At 37.5% G+C, this 26306-nt stretch overlaps 1 protein-coding gene across 1 annotated transcript in view; it reads right to left on the bottom strand.

The window, feature by feature from the left end:
- The window catches only part of LOC148280604 (uncharacterized), a 58463-nt gene that overhangs the window by 10658 nt on the left and 21499 nt on the right, over positions 1 to 26306 (bottom strand). The window lies entirely within an intron of this gene.

Raw genomic sequence — 26306 nt, 5'->3', positions numbered from 1 at the left:
GGATTGCGGCCGCCAGCGCTACTCGCTAGCGACCCCGCAAGGGATCTCTAGGCGACGATACCTCCCCCGGAGCTTATCGTTCGTCGGCCGAGGCCCGCCTACGCCCGGCCACTCTGCGTTTGACACCAGCACCTATAGAAATACAGTTCTTGTGACGGGCGCGATTGCTACGGACGAAGCAGTGATCCGCCGCGTCTGTTACAAGTTGGTCCTTCGAGCCGGATATTCATCGCAGAGCGCCTAGAGATGACTTCGAGAACCCCTTCACTCCGCTCGGGTCGAGGAGGCACGGAACCGAGAGAAGACCCTGCTACAGATCAGGACTCAGCCGAGTCGGACACATCCGAAGATACAGTCCAGCGGCTGAGGACGCAGGTTCGAACGCTCCGTGCTTCACTACACGATCAAGACCGACGCGTGCCCTTGGAGACGAATCCCGAGCCCGCGCCGCGTACTACGGATATGGACGGCATCATGACGGTGCTGTCAAAAATGGCGATTCTACTAGAGGCTTCGCAAGGAAGAAGCCCGACTTCAGCCCCAGAGGACGTTAGCAGAGTCGGCGCCATGATAGCGCGCCAATCTACTGCCAAGGACCTACCCGCCTTCGCCGGAGAGCCGCAGGAATGGGCTACTTTCAAATCGCAGTACACTCAGTCGACGGAGATGTGCTGCCTTTCGGATCCAGAAAACCTCCTGCGTCTACAGCGTGCGTTAAAAGGACGGGCAAGAGAATCTGTGTCGTCATTACTAGTGGATCCAAGCCAAGTGAGGGTGATAATGAAGACGTTGGAGCTACACTACGGCCAGCCGGACATTGTAGCGTCTTCCTTGTTGGAAAAAGTGAGAAGGCTCCGCTGCATACAGAACGACGGATCTACGCAAGCATTAGTAGATCTGTCTAGCGCAGTTCGGAACGCGATAGCGACCTTAGAAGGCTTCGGTGGCGATTACATGTCTACGCCACAACTACTAAGCGAACTAGTGAGCAAGTTACCGCTGTGCATGAAGTCTCTCTGGTGGTACAGCAGAAGAGGAAACCGGGTGAGGCCCTCCGCGAAGGATTTCGCGCTCTTCTTGGAAGATTTAACGGAATCTTCGATGATAGGCGGCGGAATAGAGCCGCAAGTGTACAGCGGAAAACAACGCGAGAAGCCACAGAAGCGAGAACAAGTGCATACAGTGATTTCAACAGAGGGAAACGGGAAAAGTGTAGCGTCATGTGTTTTGTGCGGACGAGGACATTTACTACAAACGTGCCAGGAATACATAGAGTGTAGTATTCCGGAAAGATGGGACATAGTGAAGCGAAAGAATTTGTGTTTTTCGTGTTTATCGAACACTCATCGGGCGATAAAGTGTAGAAATGTAAAAAAGTGCGGCCTCGATGGATGTCGCCGAACACATCACAAGACATTACACGACAGAAATAGTGCCGATATCAGTGAAGCTCGGTCTAGCGCCGATATACGAGCGCCAGATAATAATGCCCGCCGCAACACGCCTGCAGCGGCGGGCGCCGGGGGAAACAGACCGACCGCGAACGAAACCCGCGCCGCGAGTTCAAATGAAAGAAACTACGATTACGGCCACAGTTCGCGGACGAATAATATAGTGACGAGCACCTACGCTCGGGAGGAACCGGTCCTCCTAAAAGTGATTCCCGTCATGTTAAGTGGTCCGCGAGGACGAGTGAACGCGTACGCGTTACTAGATGAGGGATCAACCGTGACATTGATTGACGCAAAAATAGCAAACGACATCGGCGCGCCGGGAGAGACTCGAGGATTAAAAATCCACGGTGCCGGCGGAATGTGCGTAACAGATAGTGCATCAAGAAAAGTCACAATTAAAGTGCGCGGAGTTACGGAAGATTTATTCACTCTCCGCGCAAACACAATACAGAAGCTGAGTCTGCCGCTACAGCCCGTGATTGAAGGGGAAGGCAGGATGCGACAAGTGTGCCCGCAGTTACTCATCGGCCAAGATAACGCCTCTCTCATAGTGACGAGAGAGGCACGGAGATGCGGGGAATACATCGCCTCAGTGACAGCCTTAGGAAAGGTGATACACGGTGGGCGGACACGCCAGACTAACGCCAGCATACTAATGGCGCTTAGTACAGAACAGAGACTAGAAAATCTAGTTAAACAAAATTACGCCGTCGACGCGTTAGGTATAAGTTCGACAGCCAAGATATCGCGTCAGGAGGCGCGAGCCACAGAAACCATGAGAGCCACGACACGTTTCCTACCGCAAGGACAGTACGAGACAGGGCTACTGTGGAAAGACAATCGAATATGTTTACCGGATAATCGCCGTACAGCGCTGAATCGATTTTTAAGCATAGAGAAAAAGTTCAGTAAAAACAGTGAATTCGCCGCGGCTTACAAGTTAAAGATTAAAGAATATCTAGACAAGGGGTATGCCCGGGAACTGACGCTGGCTGAAAGACAAGACACTGCGAGTGGGCTTTGGTTTTTGCCGCATTTCGCAGTGACGAACGTGAATAAACCGGATAAAATACGGATAGTATTTGACGCCGCCAGCCGCTGCAACGGGAAGTCATTGAACGACATGTTGGCCAACGGCCCGGACCTTCTCTCATCGCTTATGGGAAATATAATGCGATTTCGCGAGGGAAAGATCGCGCTGGCAGCAGATATAAGGGAGATGTTTCTCCAAATTAAAATAAGAAAAGAAGACCAGAGGGCGCAGCTGTTCCTCTGGCGCGATAGTCCCGAAGAAGAAATTCGGGAAATGATTATGACGTCGATGACGTTCGGCGCGGCGTGTTCACCGAGCAGCGCACAGTACGTGAGAAATCAAGTCGCAGAAGATCACGGGCAAGAGATGGCCGCCGCCAGGGATGCTGTGCGAAATAAATTCTACATGGACGACTATATGGATGCCGTAGACAGTGCAACAGAGGCGATACAACTGCGCCACGATGTCAGCGAACTACTACGGCGGGGCGGATTCATCCTCGCGAATTGGGCGAGTAATGATCCCTCCGTAATGGAAGCGATTCCTTCAAGTCTGAGAGGGAAAAGCGCACGCGAAATAATTAGCGGAACCTCCGTGACAGAGAGGGTCCTCGGCATCAAATGGGACCCGGTGACAGACGAGTTTCAACTTAAATTTAAAGTGTCACGGGAGGTTCCAACAGAGAGGCCTACAAAACGGCAGATGCTAAGTGAAGTTATGAGCATTTTCGATCCACTCGGTTTCGTAGGGTGTTTGACAATACGCCCGCGAATACTGCTACAAGATGTGTGGCGCTCCCACATAGAGTGGGACGAACAAGTGAATGAAGAACACGCAGAGAAATGGCGCACTTGGGTGGACATATTACGCAATACCGAGTGCGCTATACCGCGGCGCGTATCGAGCGCCAATGGCCAGCCAGTAGAGCTGCACGTATTTTCCGATGCCTCGGAGCAAGCGAGCTGCGCCGTAGCCTACATCGTGGAGGAGAACGCCGCCGGAAGGAATGCGACGTTCATGGCTAGCAAGTGCCGAGTTAGCCCGCTACGAGCGCTATCAATTCCACGCCTGGAATTACAAGCCGCGCTCATGGCCGCACGACTGGCGGCCACAATCAAGAAAGAATGCGGAAGTAATATACGCGATACCTACTACTGGACAGATTCTACTACGGTGCTGTGCTGGGTCCAGAGTGATTCGCGCATCTTCACGCCATTTGTAGCCCACCGCCTAGGGGAAATAGATGAGCTAACGAACGCTCAAGAGTGGCGGTGGGTACCAGGAAAGAAGAACCCCGCTGATCTCGGGACGCGGGACGGCGAGATACCAGACATCTCCCCGGCCGGCATGTGGTTCAGTGGGCCGAGTTTCATAAAGAAAAATAAAAGTCAATGGCCGCCGCTCAAGGTAATAACGGCGACCCCGGATACAAGCAGTGAAATAAAGTGTGCGAACAGTGCCATCGTGATGACAGCCCTCCCGGACGAAAGAAGATTTTCCTCCTGGCGGAGACTGATCAGGACTACAGCGTGGGTGTTGCGCTTCATAAACCGCTGCAGGAAAAAGAATACAGGAAGCGCGACACTCATCGCCCCGGAACTCAAGGCATCAGAGAGGGCGTGGATACTCATAAGCCAGACAGACAGTTACCACGCCGAGATAGCCGCAATTAGACGGGGGGAGTGCCTCCCGCGGAACAGCCGCCTGCTGGGCCTCACTCCCTACCTCGATAAAGATAGCGTCCTCAGAATGGGGACGCGAATTATGGAAGCCCCCGCGGTGAGCGAGCAACTAAAGGCGCCCGTCATACTGGACGGAGCGCACGCCTATACGCGTCTATTGATAAGGCATTATCACGAGTCGCGGCAACACGCAAGTACAGAGCGGACACTCAGCGAACTCAGACAACAGTTCTTTATAACACGATTACGGACAAATATAAGGAAAATTATATACGAGTGCCGCTACTGTCGAATACAGAAGGCCCGCCCGCAGCCTCCGCTCATGGGACAGCTGCCTGCCGGCCGACTCGATCATCACGTAAGGCCTTTTACCCACTGTGGGGTGGACATGTTCGGGCCCGTATACGTAACTATCGGAAGACGCCGGGAGAAACGATACGGGGCCCTGTTTACGTGCATGGTTACGAGGGCCGTGCATATTGAAATTACACCGTCGTTGAGTACTGACTCGACGGTGCAGGCCCTCAGAAGGATGGCGGCCCGCAGAGGACATCCGACAACGCTCTACTCGGACAACGGGACGAACTTCAGAGGCGCAGACAAAGAGATGGCGGCCGCCATGAAGGAACTAGCCCACGATCCCGAACTACAGAACGAGGCGACAAGGAGAGGGATCAAATGGGTGTTCAACCCGCCATCGGCGCCACACATGGGGGGAGCCTGGGAACGGCTCGTCCGGTCGATAAAGGGGGCGCTTATGGTGATTCTAAAGGAACAAGCCCCCCGAGAGGAAACGCTAATGACAGCGATAGCGGAGGCCGAGTACACAGTAAACACTCGGCCCCTAACCCACGTCTCGCTTGATAGCCGAGACGACGCTCCGCTGACTCCGATGCACTTTCTCATCGGGTCGAGCGGGGCCCAGCCGCATCTGGCCGATTACAGAGACGCGCCGCCCGAACTGTGCCTCAGAAAACAATGGCGGGTGGCGCAGAAACTAGCCGACGCATTTTGGAAAAGATGGATGAGGGAATATCTCCCGACGTTGGCACAGCGACGGAAGTGGCAACAGGCCGCCACACCGATCATGGTCGATGACCTGGTCATAATAACGGACGCCGCCCTCCCGCGGAATGAATGGCCGCGGGGACGCGTCATAGCAGTCACACCAGGGAAGGATGGACAAGTCAGGAGCGCCCGGGTCCAGACAGCCACCGGAACCTACACACGACCCGCCGTCAAGCTCGCCGTGTTGCAAATCAAGGACGACGTCGGCGCAGAGATGCCTCCTCGGCAGGGGGGAGTGTTGCCGACGTAAAAGTACATGCACCAACTTGGCGGCCCTTCCTGGGGTTTTAATGTAGCATAGGAGGCTTCAGTATGTGTAAGCGATCTACCACCTCCTCAATAAAGACTAGTATTTGTCACTTTCGGGGGTGGTGATCGCCATACTGAAGCCCACATATAGATTAGAATTCATGAAAATATTTGTATGCCCATAATGTGTTTTTATGTTGTTCTGTATAAGTGTTGATCGCCGCGCGGTCGGCGGGGAACTGCGGCCGGTAGCGGGAGGGTGGGGACCTTATACGTGGCGCGAGAGAGACCGATAGAGCCGGCAAATGTGCTCGCTATCTCTCTCGCCGCGTGATTGGTCAACCTAGCACCGCCCGCTATTGGCCTAGCCCACCGCCGCACGGCAAAATGTTGTATATATAGCCCCGCCGGGGAAAAATAAAGTCAGTCATCTCACCACACTACTAAGGCTTTCTACTCTCCACTTCACCTCCCTACCTCGCTTCAAACCGGACCTCATCGCCACCTGGATTCGAACACCGCTACCCCCCTGGACTTGGAACTCGGATACTCTTTGGATTGGATTTTGGACCCCGGATAATTTGGACCCTTGGATACTTCCCCGGAACACACCCCGCCGTTCCCACCGACGGAGAGATACCGGCCTTACAACCCGGTTGCCTGACTCAGGATTGCGGCCGCCAGCGCTACTCGCTAGCGACCCCGCAAGGGATCTCTAGGCGACGATACCTCCCCCGGAGCTTATCGTTCGTCGGCCGAGGCCCGCCTACGCCCGGCCACTCTGCGTTTGACACCAGCACCTATAGAAATACAGTTCTTGTGACGGGCGCGATTGCTACGGACGAAGCAGTGATCCGCCGCGTCTGTTACAGAAAACATACTATCCATAATTATATACAATATTCCCAAGGAGTTTAAAAAAAAACTCATTTAGGGACATACAGATAACAAAATTATTTAAAGACGTTTTTATATTTTAAACTATAATATTATTTACAAAAGCAGAAAAATTAAAATTATGATATACTACAAATTAAAAAGGGTATGAAAAATACTTAAAAATAACAAAATAAACATAATAATGGAAATAAATTCAAAATGATGTTTACATTATGCAATCTGGGAAAGAAAATTAAAAAAATATAAAAAGTTTAAAAATTACATGCATGCATACAAACTGAACTAATACAAATTTTTTTTTTTTTATTAACAAAATATGCGCACACCCAATACAGGTTACTTTTTTTATCAAAAACGTATTGAAATTATGTATACAAGCTAAAAAAAGTATAAAAAAACACTTTTATCTTGTATTAGTTGCATTTATGAGCACACGACATTTTTTATTTTCTAAATTTTTAAATATATTCAAGTACATGTTTATTCTTTCACTTAATTGTATTTTCTCTCTGTTTTTTCTAAACAATTTTATTTGTCGAGTTATTTTTTTTTTTTATAACACCATTTTTTATTTTTTCGGAGCATCAAAAACAAAATAAATATATGCGTACAATATTATGACTGTACCATTTTATTTGAATCTTAATTAAAACTAATGTCTGAGCAACCGATGACAAACTATTATTTAATAGTTTATCGGAACAAATCTGTTATAATACTTTATGTTTTTTTTTAATGTATTAATATTGTAATAAAATAAATATACGGCCTAAGCCAATTAGATGAAAATGAAATTGATTCAATGAAAAAACATATTTACAAGAAGCAGAAAAAAAGAACATAAAACTATATTGCAAAGACAAACAAGGCAATCAAATAATGTTTTTATAATATATTATCTTATTCTTTTTCATAAAATTATGCCATCTGTATTACTGTTATATAATTATACTGTATAAGACAATTGTGCCGTGTAATTAATAAATAAATGTATTTAAAGTCGCCAAAAGTGATAATAAATCACAATAATCATTATTAAATTAATTATTTTTCATTTAAATTATTTATTGACATTTCTTGATGGAATTCCATTTTTTTTTAAAGTCAACATAGATGAGATCCAAAAATTCTCAGAAATACAAACAAAAAGAAATTAAGATATAATTATATTCACATTTCCACCATCGTCTTTAAAACTTTACCCGCACCTGACGGTACACAGGGCACTGGATTTTCAAACGTAATGTGACGTATCTCGCATCTGTTACCGGAAGGTAAGGTCAGTCTTACGCTTCAGGTTTAAGTGCAGGGACGATAGAATAATTCAGCGTAAATCACCGAAAACTAATTATTCATCTCGACTTTCCTAGAAATCGAACTCAGGGCATCCATATTAAAACAAAAATAACACGTATTTGCAATAAATAAATTGATATCTACATAAAATTTAACGTATTAAAAATTAGATACAAAAATGTTTTCTTGCGCGCGGTAAAAATTAAAGCATTAATTCGTAGCGTAAAATTTCTTGCAAATGTACGAAAAAAGTAATAATAAATATTTCAATAAATTTGCACTACTTTGAATGACGTCACTGGTTCATATAAACCATCCAATGATATGAGATCTTTGAAGGATATCCGGTTTGGTCACTGTAAACGAACCAATAGGAAGAACTGTCATAGAACAACCTCTGACGTCACACGCGGAGTTATTTCAGAAACACAAAACTTTAAAAAATCATAGCGCTGATCGGGTTGTGGTCCCGTGGCTAGTGTTGCGGACTAACGGGCCAGAGGCCCGAGGTTCAAACCCCACTCTACCCCAACTTGATTTCCATTTTCTAATAGTAAGTTATTTACAACTCGTTGAAAATGGCCACCAAAATCGAAATATTTGTGTAAATTAGAAGAACGCAAATATTTCTTTTTATTAAACAAACAAAATAAAAAATAATTCGAAATAAAAAAATAAAAAAATTGGCTTAGTTTAATACTCTGTTAACAAATAAAAAAATCAAATAAGACACCGAACTTCCTCATTGTAATAAAGTTATTTATTACTTTTAAAGTGCTAGAATTATTTTATATGTTTACACCTGATGACATTACGGTTAAATGATTTAAATAAAATGACAAATTTACATAATCATGACTGATGAATAATGTATTTACATTATTATTACAATTATTCCAAACCACCTGTTCTATTGTATTTTAATGATGTGAAATACCCCTCCTCGTTAGTAACGCAACATGGGGTCTTTACCGTTGGAAGCTCAGAGTTAAAACTCACTAGAGAAGCCCTTTAGCTCAATACCCCTTTCATTCTAAAAGGGTTACAAATTTTTGGTTTGGTTTTTTAGCTTAACAACAAACGTGTAACGGACTGTTTCGGTTTGCGCTTGCAATTCTCCACCCGAGTACCCGCGGCCTGTTATATTTCTGTAATATGTAGCTAACTTCGAGGTTAATAATCACAGAATGGTTTTTCTCCGTATGGGGGACTTAGCCAGTGGCGTGTTATTACTCTAAGGTTGGAAGGGTATAAAATATTGATGGTGGCTGTCTATTGAAGTCAACTTTGGTAGATGCAATTAATTCATCCTGTAAATATGTATTTACAGAATGTAAATATTTGAAAATTTGGAATCATACCACATACCGCCGCACACCGCATCTTAGGACGCTGTAATTTAGTAAAACGCACGAAAAGTGAAGAAATCGTATGATTTTTCGAAAACGCGTAATTAAAAAAATAAGGTAAATGAACATTAGATATAAATATTTTTTTTGAGGTATTTCTAGCGTCGTAGCTAGGCGCTGGTCAGGCAGGCGGCTGCCAGGGGCGCAACCTTCAGGGGGCGCACTTTGCAGACCAACAGCCTTCTTTTATTTTTTTCTTCCTAGAAAATAGTCTTGCAGGGCGCAAAATTCAAACCTGGGGTGTTTATGGGCCTAGCTACGACGCTGGGTATTTCTGTTTTAAATATACTTTAAAGGTTTATTTAACCGAAATAATATATAATTATTTTAATAAAATATTAGTTATATAAAAATAGCAGTAATTTTTACCACTTGATACCCTGAATATTGTATTGATACTTTAATGGTTTTTTTTAATTTTCGCTTTCACTTCCCTATGTGGGGCATATTGCCACCATCAGTTGTCTCCACCCAAGCCTGTCCTGCGCCAGCTGCTTTGCGTCGTTCCAAGACAATCACTGGAGTGTAACCTCTCGAAGTTCTGGTGAATACAGTTGTCAACAGCCTTCCGGGGCGCGCGCCTGCGGCCCGGGGACTGTTAAGAGGCAAGCAGGGTTGATTTCGGGTTGAAAATTCGCAATATCTCCGTGGCGGCCTCCGTGGTGTAGTAGTCAAGATGCTTGACTCACACACGGAAGGTTCCGGGTTCGATTCCCGGTGATTTTTCTCAAGCCTGGGTGTTCTGTGATGTAATTCACCACTGTAATTGGGCCTCCTGGCCTGTTGTGGTGCAAAAAAATAAAGTATATGTGACCAAGCCATTTCCAGCGCCGAATTTTCACATTTACCCTTATTAAGAGGATGCGCGGTCTGACTGTTCTTCACACAAACGTATTCCCGTATTTTCTCCATGGATTATGGCACCAGAGCGATGATTTTTATACACACAATAGATATTCACCAATGGCGTGTCGGTTTTATTTGTTTTTTTTTAATAAACTGTCTTTTAAAGGAGCTAGGATCATCCAAAAACCCTTAAAAGCGCCTAGTTTTATCTGCCGTCTTCGGATGCACGGTAAACAAAAATTGTAACTATTAAAAAAAAACGTAACGTGCTGACACCAGTGCTATATATTATGTTAATTATACCTCAATGGCTGACACCGAAAAAAAATTTTGATACAATTTCTTAAAATAAACCAAAATCGGTTTAGTTTTGGGGTGCTGAAAACGGGAATATAAGACCTCAATTTTGTCGATTTTAGTTAGGTATAATTAGTCCAACGTGCAGTTGTTTTTTTCACATAGTATTCGGAAAGGCATCGCTAGTATATATATTCAAATACTATTTTGTCAAACCGCTCTTCGCCGCATATCCCCTTAAAGACTGTTGGGTTTTCCTTCGAATCTCATTGTTCATGACATAGTCAAACCACGATACAAAGTATTCGCAGGAAGCACTTATTTTAAAAGCTTTTAGTTTTTTGCTTTGTATTTTAGAGAAGCGACTCACATCTGTACAGTAACACTGTTACGATGCGCGCGTTGAAAAGGCGAAGACTATTATTGTTTTTTTTATTTATTTATTTTTATTTTGGGAAATCAACAGTTCTACACACATATTTATAGTAAACAAACAGATTTAGTGTATAAACCTCAGAACTAATAACAGATTTCCACAAAATATACAAAGTTAGTAATGAAAATATATTACATATTAAATATAAAAATGTTATTTTTATGTACTCGTAAATATTTTTAAATAATCAAAGATTTTAAAAATATTTTTAAGAACAGTAAGTTATTGTAAATTGGGCGGGATTAGGACAAGGATGCTTTAAGAGAGGATAAGGAGGGGAAGGGAGATGTACATATTTATTATTATAATGTCTACCAAGTTACACAATGCATTTTTAGTGTAAATTTCAAATCTGACAGAGTGATGTTTGTGTAATCTATATCCTTAAATTTTGTAAAAGTCCTACGAAAAAAAGCATTTTTAGCATACGGTGTTTTACTTATTGGTACATGAAACAAATGGTACCGTCTACAAATCCTGGCTGGCATATGTATTGTTATTAAACTAAGTAGTTATGTATAGTCAACTATTCCTGTCATAATTTTGTGAAGCAGCAGTTGGTGCGCACACACTCTGCGGTATTGTAGAGAAGTGATTCCATGGTAGGTGGAGGCAGTGAGAGTTGATACATAATAAATATCGGTTTTGTATTTTAGGTACTTTATAAATTTGTTTTTAATATTTTCTATTCTTTTTATATATATGGCATACTTACTGGGGATTCCATAAAGCGAATAAAAATAGTTTTTGTAACATTGTAAGTACGACCATACTCCCCTTTTAGTTAAAGTTAATAACATTGTACCGGTAAATTTCGAAATTTAATTAAAATAAGAAGCACTTGGGTATAATTTGATATCTACCATTTTCGGCAGGGTAAGTCACCTCACTAAAAATACTATAATGTAACTGAGTTGGTATTCAGTGAAGTGTAAAATGACACTTGCTCATTACTTGCCCTTTTTAGGGTGAATTCTTCACAGGAGGGTAGTTTATGTGCGCGTAATATCACCTACACAGGAAGTAAAGATGATAAACCAAAAACAAATACCTACGATATAACTAACTACGTATAATGTCATTTTTGAGTTCTTTTTTTTTCATTTTAGCATCTTCCGTGTGAATAATAGTCTTCGAGAGATTTTTGAATAATCTTGGAATAATACAATTTAACATTCGTTCTCCAAAGTAATTTGCAATTCGAGGAACGACCACGAAACTCGCAGTTTTTAATATAGTGTTAAATCTTGGTATTTTCATGTACTATATATGTATTTATTTTAGTTTGCGAAACTTTTTGTTTATCTATCTATCTTATCTCTCTATTTATATGTGTATATATATATGTACTAGCTGACCCGACAGACGTTGTCCTGCCCGAACGTCGGCTTGCCTTGGAAAAAGACATTTCATTGATAAGTAGGTACCTAGATACTTGTTTGTGATTAAATTCCAAAACTAAAAATTGACAATATTAAAAAAATATTGAATTTAAGTAGGTACTTGTTTATGGTTGAATTCCAAAACATAAAATAAATATTTTTTCAAATATGGCATTCTTTTTGCAAACGTCAAGCTCCGGACGTCTCACCAACAAAGGGGTGTACTTATGCAGGAATATGATTTTCAAATTGTATTGAATTTAATATTATTTTAGCATTACCAAAAATCCAATAAAAAGAATTTAATGGGTAGAAATTATAAGGAATTTAAGGAAAGAATCTGATTGAGATCCACAAAACACAAATGTTGTTTGTAAACATTGAAAAACAAACTTTTTTTGTGCACAAAAAAACATCTTTCTATTTTTTTGCAAATGTATTCTCCTCGAATGCAACCCAGGTAGATCGATGAATAAAACATTTATGCTCCTAACTTATTTTTTACATATTCGATTGAAGATTTTAATATCTACGAAAACGCACAGCGCAAAGATCTATATTTCTCTGAAAACCGCACGTAAATCGGTTAAGTCGTTTAGGAGGAGTTCGGTGACATCACGCGTACAGAGGAATTATATATATATATATACATATAAAGAAGATAATGCAATGTTCGATTGACTAAAATAACTACTGGACCAATTTTCGTGCGGTTTTTTCAAAAACGATTAGTTTTACGATGGGCATGTTAATAGCTCTTGGAATCGCCATAAAAGGTCGCAGATTACATTCGTTGTCTTTTTCGCACAGTGTCGGGGAGGCATCTGCAAGTCATTGACAGGAATACAATGTTCAAATACTTATTTTTCAAACTTCCCTGTCACCGCATATCCTCACAATTTATATAATCCGAAACACAAAAATAATCATTTACATATCTAATTTTAACTAAATACAATAATTGAATCGATCCATGTTAAAGGGGCATAAGCCCATAGACTCATAGTTTGAGAAAATTGATAAAAACAGTCTCAATTTTTTTTTATAAGGAACGTCATATTTTTAATTAATGAATTGGTATAAATAAGTAATATTGATATAAAAGTTTATTAAAAATATTATTTTGTTGGTTAGTTTTTTATTACAATTTTTTTTAATCCACGGACTTGTTCCCTTTAAGCATCTAAATATTTTTCTAATAAAACAAAAAAAATGATTTCAAGTTTTATTATTTTTTCAGTAAAAAAGTATTGCGATTCGGTGGTTACAATATTAAGTCTACTTCCCACAGTTAAATATTTCATAAAAAAATATTTAAATAACTCAATTAAAAGTCAATAGATTTATAGGAATTTAATGTAAAAATAATAACAAATATTCTAGAATAATTTATAGTTCTCATTTATTTTCTACTATCTCGTCAACATTGTGATGACATTCGACGGTCTGGGTTAAGCTAGGGTTTCCTAAGACAGCGGTGCCCGTATTTTAACGGCCGTAGTGAACGGTGATGCAGTAGACAGCCGTCGTAACGTCGACTAGAGAGTGGTTTCCTAAGAAAACGGTGCTAAATGGTGTTGATAACACCGTTTTCCTAGAAAACCACACTCTAGTCACCGTTACGACGGCTGTCCACTGCATCACCGTTCACTACGGCCGTTAAAATACGGGCACCGCTGTCCTAGGAAACCCTAGCTTTAGCGGAATTTTGTTTTCGCTTTCTCGTCGATTTCTCCTCTTTATCCATGTCGAAATGACTTAAATATCCTGCAGCGTGTAACGTTGGATTTTTAAGGTTTTTTTTTTTTTTAGAAAAAAAGAAATATTTGCGTTCTTATGATTTACCCAAATATTTAATTTTGAGGGCCATTTTCAACGAGTTGTAAATAACTCACTGTTAGAAAATGGAATCAAGTTGGGGTAGAGTGGGATTCGAACCACAGACCTTTGGTCCGTGAGTCCGAGACACTAGCCACAGGACCACAACCCGATCGAAAGGTAAAACTACTAAACCGACAGATGTCGTATTGCCAGGACACTCATAAACTATTGCCACTAAATAAAATGTTTTGTTATAATTCCATGTTAAAAGGGAATTTGTCAATGGACTAGTCTTCTTTTAACATGGAAATTAAATCGCCGTAACAAATTTCTACAAGTGATTTGTTAGATTAGAGCCTTTTTGTCAAATATGAATTTTTAAATAATCTTACATAAAAATGTCGAAATCACCAAAAGTGTGACTTGTCCACTTTTAACATGGATCGATTCATTTGATATCAAACTTTCGATTATGTTAATTAATGTTTATAAGAACATATACTCAAATCTAGCTATAGCCAAGCATTGACGGGTTCAGCTCATGTTTAATAAATCTGAACAACTGCTGTTTATCCAAACACGCAGAGTAAAAACTTTTTTGTAGGCAGGTACTTTGAAGAATGTCGTGTTTTTGTTGCTATTAACACTAACATGACAGCAATGCACTGACACTGACTATAACCAACAGCATGGTAGGTACGGCTGTAACGTGACATCGTGTCACCTGGCGCCTGTTGTAGAACGACTACTGCAGAACAACCCATGCGTATATACACCACAACAAACCATACAACAACCCTCACCATACACCTGGCTATGAATTAAAACTTCCCTTCTATTATTATTTGCACCCAAACATAAATTCACAGAACTTGTCATAGCGCAAACAAACCATCACACCAGGGTCGTTGCCAGATTTTGTAATCGGGGCAGGCTTAAAAAGTGTCAAGCCGAGCTGATTTTTTAACGTTTTATCCACATATTGGTACGTACTTAAATGAGAATATTATTATCATCCGTCCGCACCTGATGGTGCATAGAGCACTGCACAGGTACACTGTATGCAGAGAATATCGATCATCTGTTACATGAAGGTAAGGTGATCACCCTTACACTTCAGGTGCCAATCCAGGAACATGAAGTATGGCAGTGAAGAACCACGTTTTGAGTCAATATTTCAATGGTATTTCCGGAGACAAATTGGTAGGATTAGCTATATTTTTTTAAAAAGGAATAACCCGCTAAGCCTGTATTATAGAGGGTTGTCAGCAGGTAAGAAAGAGAGGATGTGGAAGGAAGTTATGAAAAATACACCACTGACCAATTGAGAGAAAATCTTTCTTGGATTTCCTTCTTGCAGTTGCACCGCCATCGCCAGTTAGCGGGAATCGAACCCGCGACGCTAGTTTTACAGTTAGCTGTCTAACCAACTGCGCCACGGCGCCTGTCTGGTATATATTTAGAGCATTCCGCAATTTTGATTTATCTGTAAGCAATTTATATTTTAAAAGACTGCTAAATAAACCATTTTCGTGATGCTCTGCGATATATCAATAAACTGCTCTTTTAAATCTGAACTGACACTTTCTATGTCTGATTAAAATGGATTACCAGCCTCGGACGGTACAAAACTTTCACTCATAGGTGAAATTTTGAATTTTTTTGAAAGGTTTTATATTTTATATGAAGAACATGATATTGAACTTATTTTTCTATATTGACACAATATACTCGATCTTAGCAAATGCTAAAATTTTAAAAACGCCCCGCCAGAACTTCAAAACGTCCTTAAAGGGGCGCTGGCGCCCTGGTTAAGAATCACTGGTTCAAATGATGTTTTGAAATAATCTTACGAGTATAAGTATACGGTTATCTATTATAATTGTGTAAACATTACTGGTTTAATTCACAAAATAACATTCATAACATTACTCTATATAATATTATCGTGTTTACTTTATGTTCTAATCATTTTAATGATATAGTATAGATAATTTTATAGTCAAAAAAACCTCATGTTAAAAATATAACACAGCTACTGGCGCCAAAGAATCAGGCTGTGTTATCACGTATGAGATTATGGTAACATTTTGCAGCATAAAATTGAAAATCGATGTAAACAAAATAATTCCGTGTTATTTGGATACTTCGAATTATCGTATTCATTGGTCGTATTCGTGGATTCAAGATGAGAGGTTTTTTCTCTACAATAAGATTAGATATTCCTAATTTCCGTCACAGCATTTCATGATATAATTAATGACACGAGTGATTATTTTTGTATGATACCAACGTATGTATATAAAAAATATTGTTGAAAAAAAATCTAACAAAAGCCAAAGATTTGCGATAAAATAAAATACCTTTATCTTTCGCACTAGTGACATTATTGGTTATTATGAATACCTTTGATTGCGACTGGGATTTTTTATGTTAAAAAATATTTAAAGAAGTGTTCGATTTAAAGTTATAAAAGTACGTATACGATAAAGGACAGTTTTTGTTTTATATTCAACCATTAATTTATGTTTCACATAACATGCTTATTTAATTTTATGTAAGCCGAGTATCTTTAGAAATGGAAATATTCGTCTAAACCAAGTAATTGTGCACGCGAAATATAAAAATTATAAAACAAAAAAAACTTTAGGTGGGTACAATTTTTTTTAAACACATGTCATAAAATATGTAACGGAACGTGCCCAGGAACCAATGGAGTTGATGTAATATTCAAGAAAATGTTTAAAATGTATGCACAAAATAAATAATTGTAGATTATTTGCTATTAAGTTTTATGCTGTCATGTAGGAACATGATTATAACTAAGTAAAATAAAAAAATCTTTAGATATTAATTATTGACGCTACAATCTACAATACTGTTGAGCACTTTGATATGAATTCACTTTACATTCAATGATATGCTTTATTTTGTGTGAATTTTTAAAAGAAAATTTCAACAATTAATAATAATTTATTATATATGATAATGTAAATATTAAAATAAATAATAAATAAGCTTCCATTTTGTTGACTTTTGCCAGGGTAACTAGATTGATAAAAGACATTACAGGTACATTTTTTAGTACTTTTTTCACACTATATCTCGCATAACTCTCACGTAGGTAAGTACTCATATTATATCACATAGTTCTTACTCAAAAATATATTCTTCCATAGATAAGAGAAATCACGGATGGATGAATGAAGTAGATAATATACAGTGAAACCTTTATCTATTGTTTTTCAAATGACCTATTTAAATAAACCATAAATGCGGGAATATGTATTATGTTGGATATGAGCTTTCTCTATGTATACAATTGTTAATAACCTAATCGATAGCCCAGAAATTGTTAGAAGCATTTCATATCGAGTCCCTGTCCGTAGAACTCCTCGTCAATCTGTACTCTTCGACATTCCAAACTCAAAGACTAATAATATGAAAAATAGCACTTTTCGAAGAATACAGTCTACCTATAATGACAGTTTTAGTGACATCGACATATTACGCTGTAAATACTATATTTTTATCAGATCTGTTAAATACACTTTTAATTTATCTCCTGCTTAATTTTTAATGTTTACTTATTCATATGTACATCTCCATCTAATTCATTATTGTTGGTTGTGAATTTTTACTGAGAAATATAAATGTTTATGGAAGCAGAGAGGGGGGGGGGGAGGAAAGTAGAGTTGGAGCTATACAATGTCTTCTCCCTTTAATGTACTTTTTATTAATTAAAAAAAATATAAATATATATATTACTTTAGTATTATTATTTTCCTTCTTCTTCTGTATTCATAATAAATTAATGTGAAACCTATAACTGATCTTATTTTTAAAAATTGTTTGCTTGTACCTTGTATTTATAAAAAGACTATGATTTACTTAATAAATAAATATGTAAGCCGTTTTTTATGACATGCTTTCGTTTTTAAACCAGGAAATTATGTTTTTTTTTTATACATCGAGAGTTATGTCATTAGTTTTGTAAAAATCCGCTCTAAATATTAAAATATTTTTAATGTTATTCCCAATTTGTGAAAATACCATATTATTCAAGCAATAATATATATGTAGGACTCACCCGGAAATCAACGTCTACTGTCATCTGACCTACTTTTGTCTTAAGGACAGTGCCAAAATCATACAATACATTTCCTTTGTGTAAACAATAGATTATCTAAACATCCAGTTTACTGGTGACGCGCGGATATCAAATTGCTGACAACCAGGGAAATAGCGTACGACCTGATATCCCCACTAGGAAGTAAAGAGAAGATATGGACAATAGTATATAATTCAGTACTCGGTAAGCAGCCAGTCAGTTACGACATGTAGTTCAGTACACATCCCGAGTAGGAATAAGGGCAAATGTTCTATGCAAATTGACCATTAGGTTAATAAATAACGATACAAAACACTTGGAAATAATACATATTTAAATGATAAGAAATTATCTAAATTAGAAACAAATATGTTGACCCATCTCCAGAGATTGAATATCGTCTGACCTCTAGATGTAATATTGAATTAAAACTTTTATCAAACTCGTTACGCAGTGCCACATAACTCGTACATTTTCGCACTAGTGACACTATTGGTTATTATGAATGATGAATGTCTGTTCGAATTTGAAATATGAATGAATTAACTCGATAAAAGTCAGGACCGTAGTGAGTGAAAATTTTAAGTACCACAATAAATTAAATATTAATTTTAATTTGTTGCGACTGAGAGGAAAAACGTTTTGTCGGCCTCGTGGTGTAATGGTAAGCGCGTTTGCCTCCTACGGTCTCAGGTTCGATTCCCGACATGGTTGATATGAAATATTTATTTAAAATGATGTTTTTCCCCAAAAAATATTTCATAGTTCCTGGACTGGTACCTGAAGCGTGAGATTGATCATCTTACATTCATGTGACAAACATGATCAAGATACGCTGCGATTGGTGTACCAATTGGGTGCGGAAAGGGAATGATGATAATGATGATGAGAGGAAAAACATTTTAGAGATGGGAATATGGAAGTCTAAGTATTAACAGAGGTTATGACATGTCGTTGGCTGGTTTAGGTGGCCACTTTACACTCTGTGTAACATTCACCATTCTTCCTGCGTTAAAACATCCACATTTCCTCAACTCTTCCATCTGTTGACTTTTGTGAAGTAAAAGAGCTGAAACCTTCATCACCTGCGTGAGAAGTGAAAAAAAAATCTCATCGAAGAGAGCTAGTGACGTCACGCGTGGAGAAATTAAACTAAATACAAAACTTCAAAAAATCGTTGCGATGATAATACGATAAATAAAAATGAAAAAAACCCTACTGAATTTCTTCACACTTCCATCTAAACAGATAATAAAGATTCATCTAACACAAACGTGTGGAGTTAGATGAATCTCATATGCATTAATAAATAATTCAGCTCTTTAGCTTCGCAAAAATCAACAGATGGAAGAATTGAAGAAATATGAAAGCTCAAATTTAAATTTATAATTTTAAATTCAAATTTATCTCCCGCCTAACTTTTAATTTTGACTTTATGTTTTAGTTATAACTTTTTGTAAAATTTTAATTTTATTTTTTAACTTTTAATCTTAATTTTAAATTTAAACTTTTAATTTTAACTTTTAATTCCAACTCTTAATTTTTACTTATTCATATTTACATCTACTACCTGCATCTAATATTGTTGGTTGTGAATTTTTACTAAGAAATATAAATGTTCATGGAAGCAGAGAGAGAGGGGAGGAAAGTAGAGTTGAAACTATACAATGTCTTCTCCCTTTTATGTACTTTTTATTTAATATTTATATTTATATATATATTTAAATTTAATTATTTTTTACCCTCTCCTCATGCATTTATAATAAATTCGTATGAAATCTGTAATTGGTCTTACTTTTATAATTGTTCTTTTGTACCTTGTTTATTAAATAAATAAATAAATATAGGCAGATTGGCGAATGTTACAGAGTTACCACTTAAACCAGCCAATAACAGGCCATAAACCCTGTAAATCCCTACACTTCTATATCCCCTTTTAAAAATATTTTCTATCTCTGTGTCGCATGCATGTCCGAGGTTCGAATTCCCCTATACCACAACATGTTCCCTGTTTTCCAACACGATTATTTTGACTGAAAGAAAATGTTTCACAACTTCTCTCAGCTCTGCCTCTGCTTCTTCGTCCTGAAACACTGCCCGTGATTATTATTTTCTTCAGATTTTTTGGGTCACGTCTAGCCATGTGTCCGATGAACTGCAGAATACGTTGGCAGCATATGGCCGATAGGCGAACTTTTACGTTGAGTTCCCCCAGTATAGAGACATTTGGCTGTCCATGGTATTCTTAGCATTCGACGCCATCACCACATCTCGAAGGTATCTATTCTCTCTTGCTCACGTGTTTTAACTGTCCACGTTTCTGCGCCATATAAGAATATTGGGAACACAAGCGTACGCACTATGAACATTTTAGTTTTCTTAGAGATGCCCCGATCTTGCCAAATTTTGGTTAGTCGAGTTATGGCATTTTTTGCGATTAGGATGCGTCTTTTAATTTCTGATGTGCATTTACCGCCCGCAGAGATGAATGGGCCTAAATAAACAAAATCTTGCACTTTTTAAAGGTCTTGGGGTCTATTTGATGGTTGTAGCATATTGACTCTGTCAGCCATCATGAGCTTCGTTTTAGTTCTGTTTATTTCCAACCCAAATTTGCGTCATTTTTCTGCTACCCGAGCCAATATATCTGCCATTTCCAGCTCGTCTCTAGCAAGTAATGCGGTATCATCTGCAAATCTGAGGTTGTTGATTAGACAATTACCAATTGAACGTAGTCATGCAGAAAGCAGCCAGTCCACAATTTTGAAAAAATTAGATATTGGTGTTATCAAGTGCAATAAGCTTAATTCTATGTTCTGCTAAAAACGTCAGACCGCTTTCAAACAAAAAACGGCAATAATTACCTTCTAAAAAAGTAGTTTCTGTCCTAAAAATGGCATTTCTCAATTTGCAGAAAACACCCACAGCACTAGAAAAATCTGACGGTACTTCATTGAAAAATCATCGAAACTGGTCAAATACATAATTAGATTGTTGTTTGTGATATAAAAAAAAACTAATGTATTTATTGGTTATCATTTTTCAAAGTCAAAAACATTCCAACTAATATGTAGATTTGATTGTTCACTCTTTTCACAAAGGTGCTATTATCTCGGTTTCATTTTTCTATGGCTGGCTGCTTTCTGCATAACTACGTTAAATTTTGAATCGTCTTTTCCAGCCTAACAGTGCTCTTCTCATTATGTGCTCCCAGTATAAGTTGAATAAAGATGGACATAGAATACATCCTTGGCGGACTCCCTTTTCTGTGCTGAAAATTTTAGACAAGGAGTTGCCCACTTTCACTTTAGATGTGTTGTTCACATATAAATTATTATTCAGTGACATTAAGTGAATTGGAACTCCCATATCTCTGAGGATTTCCCATAAGCATTACACACAAATTTAGTTACATATTTACAAAATAATAAAGTCATCGAAACAAATAGAAAATAATACAAAAACTATCATGACAATTGAGATATGGTTTATAAAGTAAGAAATTAAAGCAATAAATAATGAGCAAAATAATAGTGAATACTAAATTAAATATTGATAAAATTATTTTATGAAAAAACATCAAGAAACATCATCGGTTGGCAAATAAAAATATGGAAGGAAAGTAGACTAGCAAATTTTAACTAGTCTCAAACTTTAAAAAGATTGACAACCTTATATTACTAGTGTCATACTAGTTTGTAAATACGATTTTTCCGAGTTTAAATCTGTTTTCTGATCTGTACAATACAATTTTAAGCGCACTTTAGAATGAAGTATTTACCCACACATAGAAAGTTAATGCCGTTCTCACGACACGAAGCATCTTTCAATGATATTCACACGGTTTTTCAAACATTTTATTTCTAATTTAAATGATGATCATGAAGTATCTTTATTCGTCCAAAGTTACTCGTATATTGTTCTCTCGAGACGAGAATAAGCTTCATTTTCATAAGCACGTTAAATTAACATTACAAAAGCCTACTTCAATTCCGCAAAAATAGTTGTATTAGGCCATTTCACATGTATCGTCCAAATCCACACGCCACGGTAAAAATAGGGTGGATTTACATTGATTATTTTAACCGGGTTGTGGTTCCGTGTCCCGCAGTTAGTGTCGCGGACTCACAGATCACAGATCAGTGCCTCGATTATGAACGCTATCTTCATCTGTATATATGGAGACGGAATACTTAACTTCTATACTATCTGTATCTTACCTCGGTATGTTCTACCTACTTGTCATATCGACATCATATGATCGAAACAAGCCAATGGAATGACCGCAAACAATTAGTCCGCGTTCTTTACGCCATTAACATTAAAAATAGTTCCCATTTATATTTTAAATAGGCTCCTGTAATAAAAAGTGCTCACTTCGAAGCAATTATAATCTCCAATAAATCCCAATTCAAACAAAAAATGCTCGCTTGAACATGCATTTTCCATGACTTTTGGAAATCACCAAGACGGTACGCTTAAAGATCGTCTGTATGTATCTACCGATCGACTACAAAGCCGGCTCTTATAACGTCTCGATACATACACTCGGAAAGATAGTAAAACAGATGGAAAAAATATAATAACTGAATTATTTTTTTAGAGTGGTAACTTTTTGACGCATATAATCTGTGTCTGATGCCTAGATACTCTTATTTGTTAATATGACAGAACCTTGAGACATTATTTTTATATCTAGGCGTTCGCTTTATTAAAGTGACAGTTAAGTCGGAATTAAATTCGACTTCAAAACTTACTTATTCCTCTCTCGGCTTTTAATTAAAGGAAAAATTGCTCGGTGGAACAAAATTTTTGACTCTTTTAATGCGTATATAAACGTATCGAGGGGTTCTAGACCCGTCGGTATAAAACGATGTACTTACATCAACACTTGATGGTGGGGGTATCGGTACTATACCTTTGTAGTCGGTCGGGAGACTTTTATCTTCAACTATGTCATACTTAAGCTATGTCATTTTGGAGCGTAGATATGTGTACCGTGACGTACGCTTCCCCTTGATTCATATCGATGTACCTACCCAAAACATAAAGGTCGGTAGTATATCTTTATAATCGCCAGAGGGAATTTATCTTTAACTATACCGTCAAGATGAAGATATGACGTATTTATCTTCCCATCATAATCGAGGCCCTGAGGTCCGAGGCTCAAACCCCGCCCTACCACAACATGATTCTCATGTTCTAATAGTAAGTTATTTACAATTCATTATAAACGGCTCGCACAGCAAAAATCCACCCGGCCCGATAAAATAACACGGGATGGATTGACTTTTATCGTATTTTAATTAATTTTTTGAATTATTAATTATTATTGATTGGCAGGTAAACGCATGAATCAGTTAACCATGAGGCCGACTAATTTTAAGTCGATTTCCTTTGGCAAATTTTTTACCCGCGAGAAACTTAATAAATAAAACGAAAAAAGAAAATAATTAATAAATAGATCACCCAATTTTACCGGGTCGAGTGGATTGGCACGATACATGTAAAACGAGCCAATGCATCTCCATTTGTTATCATTATTTAGGTATGGAAAAACATCAATTTAATTTTTATTTTGTTTTGTGTGCATACCATTAAACTTTTTTGTATCTTTATAGTACACACATGGTATTCAAGCGAATACGTCTACAAAAATTTTGTGTTTTCCAAAAACTATTGGGAATATTTTTAGCACGTTCAAACCTTTGAAAACTACCAGATTTTTTATCCTTTCAAGATTTCATTCGACTAGACCAATATCTCAACAGCGACGAAGGAAAATAATGAATATTGCTCTAAAAATTTCACAAAAAAAGACAAAAGATGTCGTCAAATTATGTATAAATTATCGTGATGTGGTAATCACAAATATAAGGTAAAATTGTGAATGTTACCCAGCTTGTAAAGTGATCACCTAAACCAGCTAATTACAGGTCATAAGTATTGTAGTTACTAATCACCTAGATTTCTGTATTCCCCAATAATTCCTTCATCCCATTTTTTTATTTTTTATGAAACAATAACAAAAACATCTGGTTTCTAGACAGATTTTAAATAAATTGAAAATAGCACTGGTGTTTGATTGTGAATCTAAAATAGAGAAAAAACACAACAATGGCGAACATTCATTTCCTTCTCAGACAACATTGTCTTCATATTAAATAATTCTATCCACATTTCCGCGAGACCAATAATTACCTGTGTATTTAATACTTTTAACAATGCACTGAACAATTCTATTTTAATGGAAATTTTTAGTGAATTCACAAATTTGTCGGAAAAGCTAAAAAAAGACTCAATTAAAGCACCAATAGGGATCATGCCCATGTACATAAACATTCGCACATGATGGGCTTATTGCTAAATGGTAATTTGTTCCAACCAACCAATAAATAAACGTGTTATTAATATAATTTTATTTTTAAAATGTATGTGTGAAAAACATTAAATTTTTTTAAATATATAATTGAAAATAGAACTAGCAGTATATGTATATAATAAAGTAATATCGAGACTAGCATTTAATGAGAAAAAGAGAATAAAGGGAGAAAAAGAGTAGAGATTTAAGAAGAAAAATGAAAAGTTTCTTTAGGACTTAAAAATAGTTTTTTTTATATATATATATGAGAATTGCATTTGTTATTTACTTTGCTTATTATACACAAGGTTTATAAATTCATTAAAGTGGATTTTTTTGCTTTTTATAAGCTTCTATTTTACCTTTAAGCGTTAGGATCAGGAGGAATATTCAATAGTGGGAAATTCAGAAAGTTCTCTAACATTTGCTATTGTACAAACGTTATTTTTACTATCGTACCCCCAAAATATACCACCAAATTCATCGTATCTAGATCAAGATAAGGTGATCAGGCTAACGTTTTAGGTGTCACTCCAAAGCTATATATATTATTTATGTTTAAGTTACATGTATTCTTAGCACATATATATTTACTTTATATTTGTATAATAACGATTTTGAATTTCTTACATTTGATAAGTTAGGCATTTATAATTAAATAGTTTTATTTTTTTTTATGTTATTGTTTTATTAGTATAGGACTACTTATGCTCTAAAGATAAAAAATCTCCATCTTAGAACAGGCTGAGCCATGTTAAATGGAGACTATCATGAACAGAGATCTTCTATAAAAATATAAAGTATGTTACCAATGGTAATTTGAAATGAAACATGTTTAAAAATATATTTTACGTAAATATGAATTGTTTCCGCAGAATTTTATCTACAAAGTAAAATTCAGTGTTCTGGATGAGAAATAGAACATGTATACAATTGTTTTTTCTAAACATGTCCAATTACAGATTACCGACGAAGATAATTTTTATACAAGAAATACACAAATTTTTGTACATAAATATCGTATTTACTTTCTACCATTTCGATATGTATCGGTGAAGATAGCATTTGTAATTGCAGCCCTGGTCTTAATCTTTTACACATGAATAATATTGTTCTAAGAAGAATTTTACCAAAATAAAAAAACAAAATGTATCTAGAGAAAAAGTATCATATGTATCTTGATTTAATGGCTAATTATATGCATCACGGCCCCGATTACAATGGGAAGTTAACGTTGTTATTTTCATTGTCTATAAAGATAAAGTAAAAAAAGTCGGGCTCGTGGTGTAATTAATGGTCAGCGAGTTTGCCTACCATGCAAGAGGTCTCGGGTTCGATTCCCGACATGGTTGATATGAAACATTTATTTGAAAGGGTGTTCTTACTCTCAAAATATTTCATAGTCCCTGGACTGGTACCTGAAGCGTGAGATTGATCATCTTACCTTCATGTAAGAAAAATGGTCAAGATTCGCTGCGATTGATGTGCCGATGTAGTGCTCTATGCACCATTAGGTGTGGAAAGGGAATGATGATGTTGATGATAAAGTAAAACCGAATTTTCTGATATGAAAAATATCGTGGGTATACTGGCAAAAAGCTTTAACTCTCAAATCCCTGCTTTGAGAAATCAAGCATTTAAGTTTTGTTCCAATTTTACTCTTTTATATCTTATTTAAATATAGTAAGATGTTAAGTGCTCATTTAAGAACGTGTTTTTAATTTTTCCTTTTCTTAATTTTATATTAAGTCAATATTAAGTTATTTAAAGCTTTTAGCCTGAATGGTATACGACTTAACCTTAAATTTATTTTTAAAACTACAGATATATTAAATTTAATATGACTTAGTGTATGTTGCCAGTTTGTAGAACGTTAAAAACTTTACAAATCCGCATCGTTAAGTCATACTTGCTATATAAGTGTATAGCTTATGTTAGGTTTTTATTATTTTGATTGTGCC

This window comes from Micrasema longulum, unplaced genomic scaffold (genome assembly GCF_059751315.1).
Source record: "Micrasema longulum isolate JH-2025_06_02 unplaced genomic scaffold, ASM5975131v1 h1tg000561l, whole genome shotgun sequence".
NCBI classification, from domain to species: domain Eukaryota; kingdom Metazoa; phylum Arthropoda; class Insecta; order Trichoptera; family Brachycentridae; genus Micrasema; species Micrasema longulum.
Note: the sequence above shows the minus strand (reverse complement) of the source record. Positions and strands in the feature narration are given on the sequence as shown.